The sequence below is a fragment of the Trachemys scripta genome, chromosome 1 (genome assembly GCF_013100865.1).
Source record: "Trachemys scripta elegans isolate TJP31775 chromosome 1, CAS_Tse_1.0, whole genome shotgun sequence".
NCBI classification, from domain to species: Eukaryota; Metazoa; Chordata; order Testudines; family Emydidae; genus Trachemys; species Trachemys scripta.
This window is the reverse complement of record NC_048298.1, coordinates 109675988-109687229: the sequence shown is the minus strand read 5'-3', so window position 1 is coordinate 109687229 and position 11242 is coordinate 109675988. Positions and strand designations below refer to the sequence as shown.

The 11242-nt window shown below is 45.9% G+C and overlaps 1 protein-coding gene across 4 annotated transcripts in view; it reads left to right on the top strand.

The window, feature by feature from the left end:
* Positions 1 to 203: 203 nt before the first annotated feature.
* The window catches only part of MICAL3 (microtubule associated monooxygenase, calponin and LIM domain containing 3), a 251990-nt gene continuing 240951 nt past the window's right edge, over positions 204 to 11242 (top strand). Inside the window, exon 1 of one of the 4 annotated variants that reach the window (XM_034781505.1) lies at positions 204 to 438. The gene's annotated coding sequence lies outside the window, so the exon portion shown is untranslated. The remainder of the gene's footprint in view (positions 439 to 11242) is intronic. The other 3 variants (XM_034781513.1, XM_034781496.1, XM_034781523.1) reach the window with 3 other exon arrangements.

Here is an 11242-nt window from a genome sequence, read left to right as displayed (position 1 = left end):
ATGTACAGATTGTACATGGGGGAGGTTCTGAGGATGCTTCAGAAGAGGGGTCTGCAGTATTTTTTGTCCTGCCATTACCTCTGTGTTACCATACCACAAGAGACCACATCTCTGTTGCCAGGACAACAATGACGAACGGCATCCAGGACATCATCACACCGTCTCTGCAAGACCCAGCTGAGATGCTCTGGGAAGGGCTTATACAAGGAGATGAGCACCCCAGATTCCAGTTGTTTTAACGATCCTGTGCCCACTGCGATAGAATGAAACGGGTTGTGCAGAGTTTCCAAAGATGAGCCTGTGCAGAATCGGAGTTTGAGCAGAGGAGTGGGGAGAGGGCCTTCATTTGGAGATGAGAGGCTACTGAATTGTGAGCACTCTACCTGTCAGGGAGGAATTTAATTCGTGAGAAGGAAGCATCTATTACAGTCCTGCTCTGTGAGTATTGATCCAGATTGCATTTTACAGTGTCAGAAGAAAGAGGGGTTTATTGTCTGTTATTAACGGCAAGATTATGGGTTTTCTTCTTTTTCAGGGGAAACAATTTCCTTTGTTACCTAGCTCTTTTAATTTGCTTCACATAAAATCCACATGGCATTATTACCAGGTTTATATTCCTAGCTACTGAATCCTGCAGGATACACACGCCAGTACCAGGGTTCATACTTCCTGCATCTGAGATGTGCACACAAGCAGATCAGTGCTGGGATTTGCACTTGGAGCTGCAAGATCCAAACAGCAGTGCGCTAGTGCCAACATTTATACTGCCAACCAATGAGTGCAGTAGACTCCAAAAACTGGAGTGTCTGGAGTCATGCTTCCAGCCTCTGTTATATAAATGTATTTGTTTGGGTCTCTTGAGATCAAAGAATTTATGCAACAAATACACCAGCTGTTGACTGGAATAAAGCAGAAAGGATTGCTATTGGTCTGCAGTAGCATGATCATAGAATCATAGAAATGTAGGACTAGAAGAGATCTCAAGAGGTCATCAAATATCCACCCCCCTATGCTGAGCCAAGAACAAGTAAACTTAGACCATCCCTGACAGGATGATCATCATGGACAGGTTCATCCAACCTGCTCTTAAAAGCCTCCAGTGACAGGAATTCCCTTGGAAGTCTATTCCATTGCCTAACTGTCCTTACAGTTAAAACGATTTCCGTAATATCTAATCTAAATCTCCCTTGCTGCAAATTAAGTCAATTACTTCTTGGCCTACCTTCATGGGCATGGGAAACAATTGATCACTGTCCTCTTTATAACAGCCCTCAGTATATTTAAAGACTGTTATCAGGTCCCATCTTAGTCTTCTTTTCTCAGACTAAACCAGTGGTTCTCAAACTTTTGCATTGGTGACCCCTTTCACACAGCAAGACTCTGAGTGTGAACCCCTTAAAAATATAAAAAATGTGTTTTTAATTTAACACTATTATAAATGTTGGAGGCAAAGTGTGGTTTGATGGTGGAGGCTGACAGCTTGCAACCCCTCATGTAATAACCTCATGATCCCCTGAGGGGTCCCCGACCCCCAGTTTGAGAACCCCTGGACTAAACATTCCCATTTTTTTAAACCTCTCCTCATAGGTCAAATGTTTTCTAAACATTTTATCATTTCTGTTGCTCTCCTCTGGACTCTGTCCAATTTGTCCACATTTTTCCTAAAATGGGGCTCCCACAACTGGACACAGTACTCCAGCTGAGGCCACACCAGTGTGGAGTAGAGCAGGACAGTTACCTCCCATGTCTTACATACAACACTCCTGTTAATTTGCGATCCACTACAACCCTCAATCCTTTTCTGCAGTACTACTATCTAGGCAGTTATTCTCCATTTTGAATAATTTATTTGATTTTTTTTCCTTCCTAAGGGCTTGTTTTCATGCACAACACTACAACAGCGCAGCTGTACCAGAACTTCTCCCGTCGGCGTAGTTAATCCACCTCCATGAGCGGCAGTAGCTATGTTGGCAGGAGAAGCTATCCTGTCAACACAGCGCTGTCTACATGGAGGGTTAGGTCGGTATAACTATGTCGCTCAGGGTGGTGGGTGAACCACAGGCTTGGGGAGGCTAGCCCCCGGCATGGCCCCCCTTTCCACTTGAGGCCCTACCACTCCTGTCCCCATTCCCCTGCTGAAGCCTGGAGCCCTGGGTCGCCCAAGTGCCTCCAGCCCCGGAGCGCCGGGTGGGTGGTATGCGCCACCCTGAGCACTGGTGGGCGGTGCACAGCATTCCCTCCCCACCCCAGTCTCCAGAGCACTGGGCAGGTGGCGCGTGGCACAGCCCTGGAATGCTGAGTGGTGCAGCACCACTGCCAGGCCCCTGGCCCAGCTCTGGGCAGCCCAAGCCATGAGCCACCCCAAGTCCCAGCTGCTTTCACCCCAGCAGGCTCCCCAAAAGAGAGGAGCAGCCTGCCTGGGCTGGGGCCAAGGGCAGGCAGGAGGGGGCCTTGGGGCGGAGCGTGGGTGGGGCCACGCGGGGCTGTTTGGGGAGCCACAGCCTTCTCCAGCCTATTATACCTGCCACCCATGCCCCTTAGTGATATAGTTATAGTGATATACATCTGTAGGGTAGACCTGGCCTAAGTGAAGTACTTTGCCCCGTCTTTATTGAATTTCATCTTTTTTGATTTCAGACCAATTTTCCAATTTGTCAAGGTTAATTTGAATTCTAATCCTGTCCCCCAAAGTGCTTGCAACCCCTCCCAGTTTGGGGTCATTTGCAAATTTGATAAGCGTATTCTCCACTCCATTATCCAAGTCTTTAATGAAAATATTGCATAGTAGCATACCCCAGAACTGACCCCTGTGACGCCCCAGTAGACACCCCTTCCCAGTTTGACAGAAAAACATTGGTAATTACTCTTAGAGTACAGTCTTTCAACCAGTTTTGCACCCCCTGATAGTAATTTCATCTAGACCATATTTCTGTAGTTTGCTTATGAGAATGTCGTGTGGGACTGTGTCAAAAGCATTACTAAAATCAAGAAATAGGAGGTCTACCACTTCCCCCCACCCACTAGGCCAGTAACCCCATAAATAAGATTACAAGTAACTCAAAAGTTGTGTCCTTTTCCAGTGGAAAGATTGTTATACTAGGGTTACCATATTTTCACAATCAAAAAAGAGGACACTGGGGGGGGGGTGAGGAGCCCCACTCTAGCCCCGCCCCTGCCCTGCCCCACCCCCATCCACTCCCTCCCACTTCCCACCCCCTGACTGTCCCCCTCAGAACCCCCAACCCCCCCTGCTCCTTGTCCCCGGACTGCCCCCTCCTGGGACCCCTGCCACTAACTGTCCCCTAGGACTCTACCTGCCCCCAGACAGACCCCCGGGACTCCCATGCCCTATCCAACCACTCCCCGCCCCCTGACAGGACCCCCAGAACACCTGACCCATCCAACCCCTTCTGCTCCCTGCCTGCCTCGACCCTTCTCCACACCCCTGGCCCCTGACAGCCCCCCCAGCACCTCCAGCCCACCTAGCCCCCCCTGCTCCCTGTCCCTGACTGTCCCAACCACTCTCCACACCCCTGCCCTCCTAACAGCCCCCCTGAACTCCCGACCCATCCAACCCCCCATCCCTGTCCCCTGACCAGGGCCGGCTTTAGCAAAAGCCCAGGAATCGGGCTGTGCTCCGGCTGGAGCTCTGGCCGGGGTCGCGGGGCTTGGGGCCGGGCCGGAGGTGTTTGGCTGGGGGTGGGCTGGTGCACTCGGCTGGAACCGGGGCCGCTGCCCTGGGGCCCAAGCTGGGCCGGAGCCGCTGGGGCCGGGGCCGACACGCTCAGCTGGAACCGGGGCTGGTGCCCTGGGGCCCGAGCTGAGCCAGGCCAGAGCTGCTGGGGCCAGGGCCGGGGGTACTTGTCCAGCGCTGCTCGGCTGGGGCTGGGCCAGCACGTTCGGCCAGAACCAGGGACAGTGCCCCGGGGCCCGAGCCGGGCCGGAGCCATTGGGGCCAGAGCCGGAGCCACTGGGGCCGGGGGTGCTCGGCCTGCGCCGCTTGGCCGGTGCCGGGCCGGTGCGCTCGGCTGGAACCTGGACCAGTGCCCCGGGGCCCGGGCCGAGCCAGGCTGGAGCCGCTGGGGCTGGAGCCGCATGGCCGGGGCCGGACTGGGCCACGCTGCGCCTCCCCGGAGCCCTCCTCCTCGCGTTCCCCCGCCCTGCCCCAGCTTACCTGCTGCTGCCTGCCTGCCCCTGCTTGTTTTCAGACTTCCCGCAAACATCTGATTCGCAGGAAGCAGGGGAGCGGGAGGAGCAGCGGGGTGGAGCATTCAGGGGAGCGGAGGAGGGGGAAGTGAGCTGGGGGAGGGGTGGACAGCTGTGGGGCCAGGCGCTGTGATAAGGCTGCAGGGGATGGGGGGAGCCGGGAAAGGGCTTTGGCTACCGAGTGGTGCTTGGCCGCCGCTTTTCGGTCTATAAATAGCCGACCGGGGGGAAATCCTGGACATCTTTAGATTTTTAGAAATCCCCCCCAGATGGCTATTTAAAGAACGAAAAGCCGGACATGTCCGGGGAAGTCCGGACGTATGGTAGCCCTAGTTATACAGAAATAGATCCATGCTTCTCCAGAAGAGCACACTGATTGTCACATACATGTGTATATGGAGTCAGGGAAGACCTATCCACTGTGAATAAAATTTAGGGATCTGTAAAGATGCCTGTTGTGTAGAACATCTTAAATTTTATTTTTTTTCCTGTAAAATTAATAGAATCTAGCATTCTGCAAGAAGGACACACTGCTTCATTTAAAAAGGAAAAGAAACTAAAGAGAGCTAGTTCACTATGATGGTCTTGGAATCCCAATCATGCTGCAGTCTGCTTGGATGATAGCTAAAGGGTTTCCTGCTCACCCTCCAGCTGAAATTGGCATTTGTTCTGTTCCTTGGCCAGATGGCAGCAGTGGGGCATCTGTAGCTGTAATCTCATTAGGACTGTCGTTGTGCTGTGCTGCTGGCAAGGATTTAGGGTGACAGAAGCTTCTCAAAGCATGCTTAGATATCACAGCTGAAGGACAATAGAATAATACATTCACACAAAAAAGAGTTGAAAGTATCACAGCCTATACAGATTATTTGGAAACATACAGGTTCCAATCCATCGGGAAAGCCAGATACTAACAGATCTACGCAATCCAGCCACAAAAGGAAAATTTATGCACATAGCTTCTGTTAATGCTAATGGGAGTCACATGTGTAAATTCCCCACACAATGAGGGACAGAATACACCCCCTCACTGTGCAAATTGCATAAAGATGTGTCTGTGTGAATGTTGGCATGTGGGTATTGGTCTACTACAGTAGAATAATAGAAATCAGAAATGAATTATTCGTTCATTTGCCCACCCCACAGGAACCAGAGCAAGATGATTCCTTACACTATATTCTGTTTTGTCTATTTGTCAAGCAATGGAGCTTCCACCACTTCCTTTGAGAGATTATGCCAGCGAAAAGACCTCACCCTCAGAAGATTTTTCTGAGTCAGCTGAAAGTTCTTTTTACTCATATGTATCCCCTTACTTCTAACTACAATCCCTTGGAACATCCTAAACAGCTCCTCTCCCTTCTTGGGCTTCTACAAGTTTCAAATATTTGTAGATGGTTACGTCTCACTGTGGTAGTAGAGATTATTCATATCTATGTAATGCTAACAGTGGTTCCGATCCTTCAATGGACTCTGCGTGGGTAGACCTTCTGCACTCGCACAGAACCCAGTACTGAAGTCAGTGAGGTGGCTCAGCATGATCAGTACTTGCAGGTCGAGCACTTAATAAATGTGTAGGAAGAAATGGTCTCTGTCCTAAGGAGCTTATAATCTAAAATGTTTTGCAGATGTCCTGGCTTGTGGGGGAGGAAGACGTAACGTGGCTAAACACAATGCTTTAATGAAAAGCACTTTGCTGATGAATCCACAAATCAATTAGAAACAGCAAACATACCCACAGCACTTGAACCCCCATACAAAACAACATAGACAATATTTTCATGTGACTAGCCCTAAATTCCCAGGATCAACTAATCCCGTCAATATAAATCAACCTTGTCTATTTTCTAGGTCTTTTTTATTGCTCCCTCTCTAACTAAAGTGAAGCCTGAATGGAACACAGGTGGAGCTTTTCCTCTAGTTATGTCACTTGTCAAGCCCAATAAAAGGGCAAAGCAGACTAGCCCCTCCCCCACCCTAGAGATTTTAATAGATTTTAATATCCTAACTATACTGTTGAGGTAGTGAGGTCCTCACTAGCTGCTCTCAACCAGGCCTAGAGCTCTTTCCTAAAGAGAAATCCACCATGAGTAAGTAAGAGTTTGAAGAAAAGTTTCAGACTTGTTTAAGAATCCAGACCATTGCTGGTTATTTCCAGACAGTCATTACCAGTATTAGGGGTTTAAAACCTGTCATATGTCCAGTTAAAGAAAGAGATAAAAGCAGTTCCCCAAAAACAAAAAGGAGGTGGGGGAAACACTTAGTCTTTGCAGGCTCATGCCAAACTTTGTACAATCTTATTAGATTACAGAGTCCAAAACTCTAGATGACTTGCTGACCTTTCGTTACTTCCTCCCTAGTGTTTTCCAAGACATAATGGTTTAGTTACATTAATCTTTGATTCTAAACCAGTCTTTCTAATTCTATTGGGGAGAAGAGGGCAATGATTTCTAATTTCTATGTAATCCATGTACTAACTTCCTTGTCTGGTGTTGATGCTATTTTTGCTGTTAATGAAGTGGCTTCATCACCTGAACATGATTCACTCCCCTTGTATATTTATTTTGATTTGTTAAAAGCACCTACCCTATGTCTTTGGCCGCTCTTGCAATAATAAAAATATACCAGAGTATCCAAATCAGACATAAAAAGCAATGAACTATCAAGTCAAACCATCTGGACTATTCTACCTCTCCCCCGTTATTCTGGACAGGAAGGAATATTTTGCCTTCCCCACAGCCATTGTTTTTGTTGTCCACTCCAGTTTTTGTTGTAAACTGCTCTAGTTCCAGTCTCTGTTGTTACTGGTGACTTTCTGCAACAGCAGTGTGAAATTGGCATGTTTCTTATCAGTTTCTCAGTTGCCTGCAATTCTGAGTAGAGGCAGTGAAACTGATGAGTAACTTGTTCCTGACTGCGGCTGCTTGGGAAAGCTACAATCTCTGTCTCCATGTAGACTCAAGAAGACTGCACCTCATTAGTTTATTTGGAAGTTTACTGTCCTAGCGAGAAGGGTTAGGAACATCATTTTTTAAAAATGAAAAGTTAAATTTTAGAGGAACCGATGGCCTGTTTTGTCTTCCCCCAATTTGCCAGAAAAATTTTCTTCTTTTCTTTGGTGAGTGGATATGCAGATTTTTTTTTTCAAACCTTGACTCCAAATTAATTTCAAATAATTTGATAGTGGTGCTCTTTTAATAGAGCATGACTAGCAATTTATTTGCTACTCTGCTTCAGCCCAATACTCTCAGATCTGTAGTTTCTTTAGTGTGTGAGGGGGCGGTGTTTTGAGGGGGAGAATGGAAGCAGGGATTAAATACTGTAGCATAATTTATAAAGATTATAGCTATTAAAATGATTAGGTAATGAATAGCATGCTTGATCAATGAAGATGCCAAATAGTTGGTGGCTTCAGCCTCATATTTTATGGGAGACTCAAGCATCATTGCATAGGAGTTCAGATTGTGCCTATCAAATCATTTCGCATATTAGAAAGACAAGGTGGGTGAGGTAATATCTTTTGTTGGCCCAACTTCTGTTGGTGAGAGAGACAAGCTTTCGAGCTACACTGAGCTCTTCTGTGATTGTTTTGGTTTCACCCACATAGATAATGAGGCATTTAGTGTACTGGGTGAGGTACACCGCATGTTATGATCAGGGGTGTTGGAACAATTTGTATAGTGGGGGTGCTGAAAGCCATTGAACCAAAATGTAAACCCTGTCTCTAACAGAAATCACTTCAAGCCAGGGGGTGCTGCAGCATCCCCCGCACCCTTAGTTCCAGCATCTGTGGTAGTCATAGGCATGTGTAGGAGCCATGGATCTTAAAAGGTGTATTGTGGTGGGGAAGGTGTTGATCACTGTAGCAGTGGAGATATGTCTGCAGGTTTTGCATCTGTACTTTTGGCAGGGTCTGGTGCTGCTTTGAGTTGGTGTGACCTGGTCTGTGAGGAGCTTGCTTCTGATAATCTGCTTGGAGAGGTTGGCAGGTTGTACGAAGGCCAAAAAAAGAGGTTCTGGGAAGATTTCTTTCAGAATGGGGTTTCCATTGAGTATGGGTTGAAGTTGTTTGATGATCTCCCATATGGTTTCCACGGTGGGGTGGCAGGTGTGTGTGTGCTCAGAAGGCGTTTTATTTCTATATTGATGCAGGCTCTCAAGGTATTTGGGTGGCCTGTTCCATGATAGAATTTACTTCTCTGGTGGAGTGTCCTTGTTCAGTGAAGGCAATTTTGAGTGTGTTAAGGTATATATCCTGGACTTCCTTCTTGGAGCATATTCTGTGGTATCTGAGTGCCTGGCTGTAGACAACATTTTTCTTGATGTGTTTTGGGTGGTTACTGGATCTACAAAGGAAAGTGTGGTGATCCATGGGTTTCCTGTACTGTATATTGTTGTCCATGTGATTCCACTGTTGAAGCTGATGGTCGTGTCCAGGAAGTTGATGCTGGTGTGGGAGTGTTCCAGAAAGAGTTTAATGGACATGTAGTGGTTGTTGAAGTGGTGAAAATCTATTAGGCAGTTTGTCATCTGTCCAGAAGATGAAAATATCATTGATATATCTCAGGTATATAATTGGTTTTGTGATGCATTTCCTGAACCCCCCCCCCCTCTGGTCTTCAAACAGCCCTACAACCTCTCCAAGCTGATCATCGGAAGCAAGCTCCCCACAGACCAAGAAACACCAACTCAAAGTGGCACCAGAACCTTTTAGAACAGATGCACAAACAGCAGACATTTCTCCACTGCTACAATGATTAATACCTCCCCCAACACACCTTTCAAGATACATGCCTATCACAAATGTGGTGTACCTCATCCAGTTCACTAAATGCCCCAATAACAACTATGTGGGTGAAACCAGACAGTCTCTATGCTCTGGAATGAACTCTCACAGGAAAGTGATAAAAGACAAAATCATATCACATGACCTGTGGGTGAACACTTTTCATAAAGAGGTCAGATATAGAGTGATCAATCAATCCTCATTCTCAAAGGAAACCTGCACATTTTCAAAAGACGAGGCTGGGAGCTTAAATTCATAACTCTGCTTGACAACAAAAATCATGGTCTTAATAAAGACACTGAATTTATGGTTTATTACAACAATCTGTAAACCACTAGACCCCTTTTTTGTCCCATGTTAACAGGCCACTTCATCTTGAATGGTCCCTTAGAATAAATGCTAACTACTGATGTTAAACAGTTTATTCCACCTTGTATTTAGCTGTGACACTTACTTAGTACCTTTCCTACTCTCCTGAAGAAGAGCTCTGTGTCGCTCAAAAGCATCTCTCTCTCTCTCACCAACATCTGTTGGTCCAATAAAAGATATTACCTCACCCACTTTGTGTCTCTAATATCCTGGGACCAAAGTGGCTACATCAACACTGCATACATTTAGCATTTTGTTAGCTTGCTTGGTCATCTCTTGAACTGGACAAAACTTTATTGATGAGCACTGTCATTAACAGGCTGCAGCTGGCATACAAAACAGCAGCTACAGGAGTTTGTTGCTAGATCTGATTACATTCCATCCTTCAGCTTCACTTGTGTACTGGTTAGAAGTCATCAGGTCTCATAGTGGTTGCAGGGTACTGTTGATTTGTATGCATACTTTTATTACAACAAAACAACTGTTTATAAAGTGTCCCCTCATCAAGACACTCAGGGTTCTGTATGACATTCATAAAATAAGGCAATACACACCATTAAATACATCCCAGTTAAGTTAAGACCTCCTACAGGGCACCAATGTAAATTCAATGGCACTTAAAAATGAGCATTGCCTAAAGGAGATGACAGTTCTGCTTAATGGGGACATATTCAGGTGGTATAATGGTGCTTTGGAGTTGTGTGTCAGTCTCATGCTGGCTTTGCTCTAATAGCACCTTCCAATTCCTCTATAGTTTATACATACAGAAAATGCATGAAACCGTCCAGCCCTGTCTGTTCCTTGCTCTTTGTATGGCAGCTAGATATGTTAAGCCACTGTGATGGGTATCTCACATCTCCCACTGGAGTTAACACAGGGCAGGAAACCTACTCTGTTCTTATCACGTTGCACATCACTTGCTCCATGTGCTTGTTTCGTAACATGATGGGTTCTGCATTATTAAAATAGGGCCTAGACTAGAGTCTCTTCTCACTTACCTTGGTGTAAATCAGAAATCAGTTCACTGGAGTCAAGGGCGTTACCCTGGTGTGAAAAGAGAATCAGCCCCATAATATACTCTATTAATAATTTCCTCTTTTTGAGTAGGAATGGGCATTATGTGGTTCATCTTATTGAAGATTTTATTGAAGAAAACGCTATTTAAAAACCTCACCACTTAAAAAGGCAAGAAACAAAACCAATTCAGTGAGTCCAAATACAAGAATAAAGGAGAAAAGAGGTAGGTGGTTTGTCCCAGGTTACTGAGAGCTCCTAAAATCTAAGCACTGAGACTCTTTGTTGAAGTAAATAACTGAGCTTCATTGATAATGTCTGCACTGTAGGAATATTCACATGGCACTGACTAAATTTCCATAGTTCTGTCCTTGAATGCTCTGGGATTCTTTGTGGGTTACAGCTTTTCTTCTGTTTTCCAAAAGCTTGATCAAGAACTTGGAAGGGATGTCATCAGGACATTACAAGGGGAAAGGTAGTAAATACGGGGCCAAAAGTGATCATCATAAAACCACATTTTTTTAAAAGGTTTAGGTTTATAAAAGTAGAGGGAGAGACTGAAATGTGTACCATGTGGGAGTGATCTCCACAAGTTATGCAATAAAAGCCATCCTAGATGCAAGTCTGCTATGATAAAGGGTGAACTAAAACAGCACAGTAAAAACTATGAATAAATCAAGGGTGTTCTCCAAGGGAATAAAAGGGGTGTTTGAATTGTGGGTGTCACTTATGGTGGAAAGGCTAAATCATGAAACCTAAAATACCCCATAGAGGCTAAGGCTCTCCTTACACTTCTTTAAATAATAGGAATTTATAATTACCCTGCCCTTCCAGTAATGATATTGTTAACTTCTTGACCTGAGCAGTTAGGCA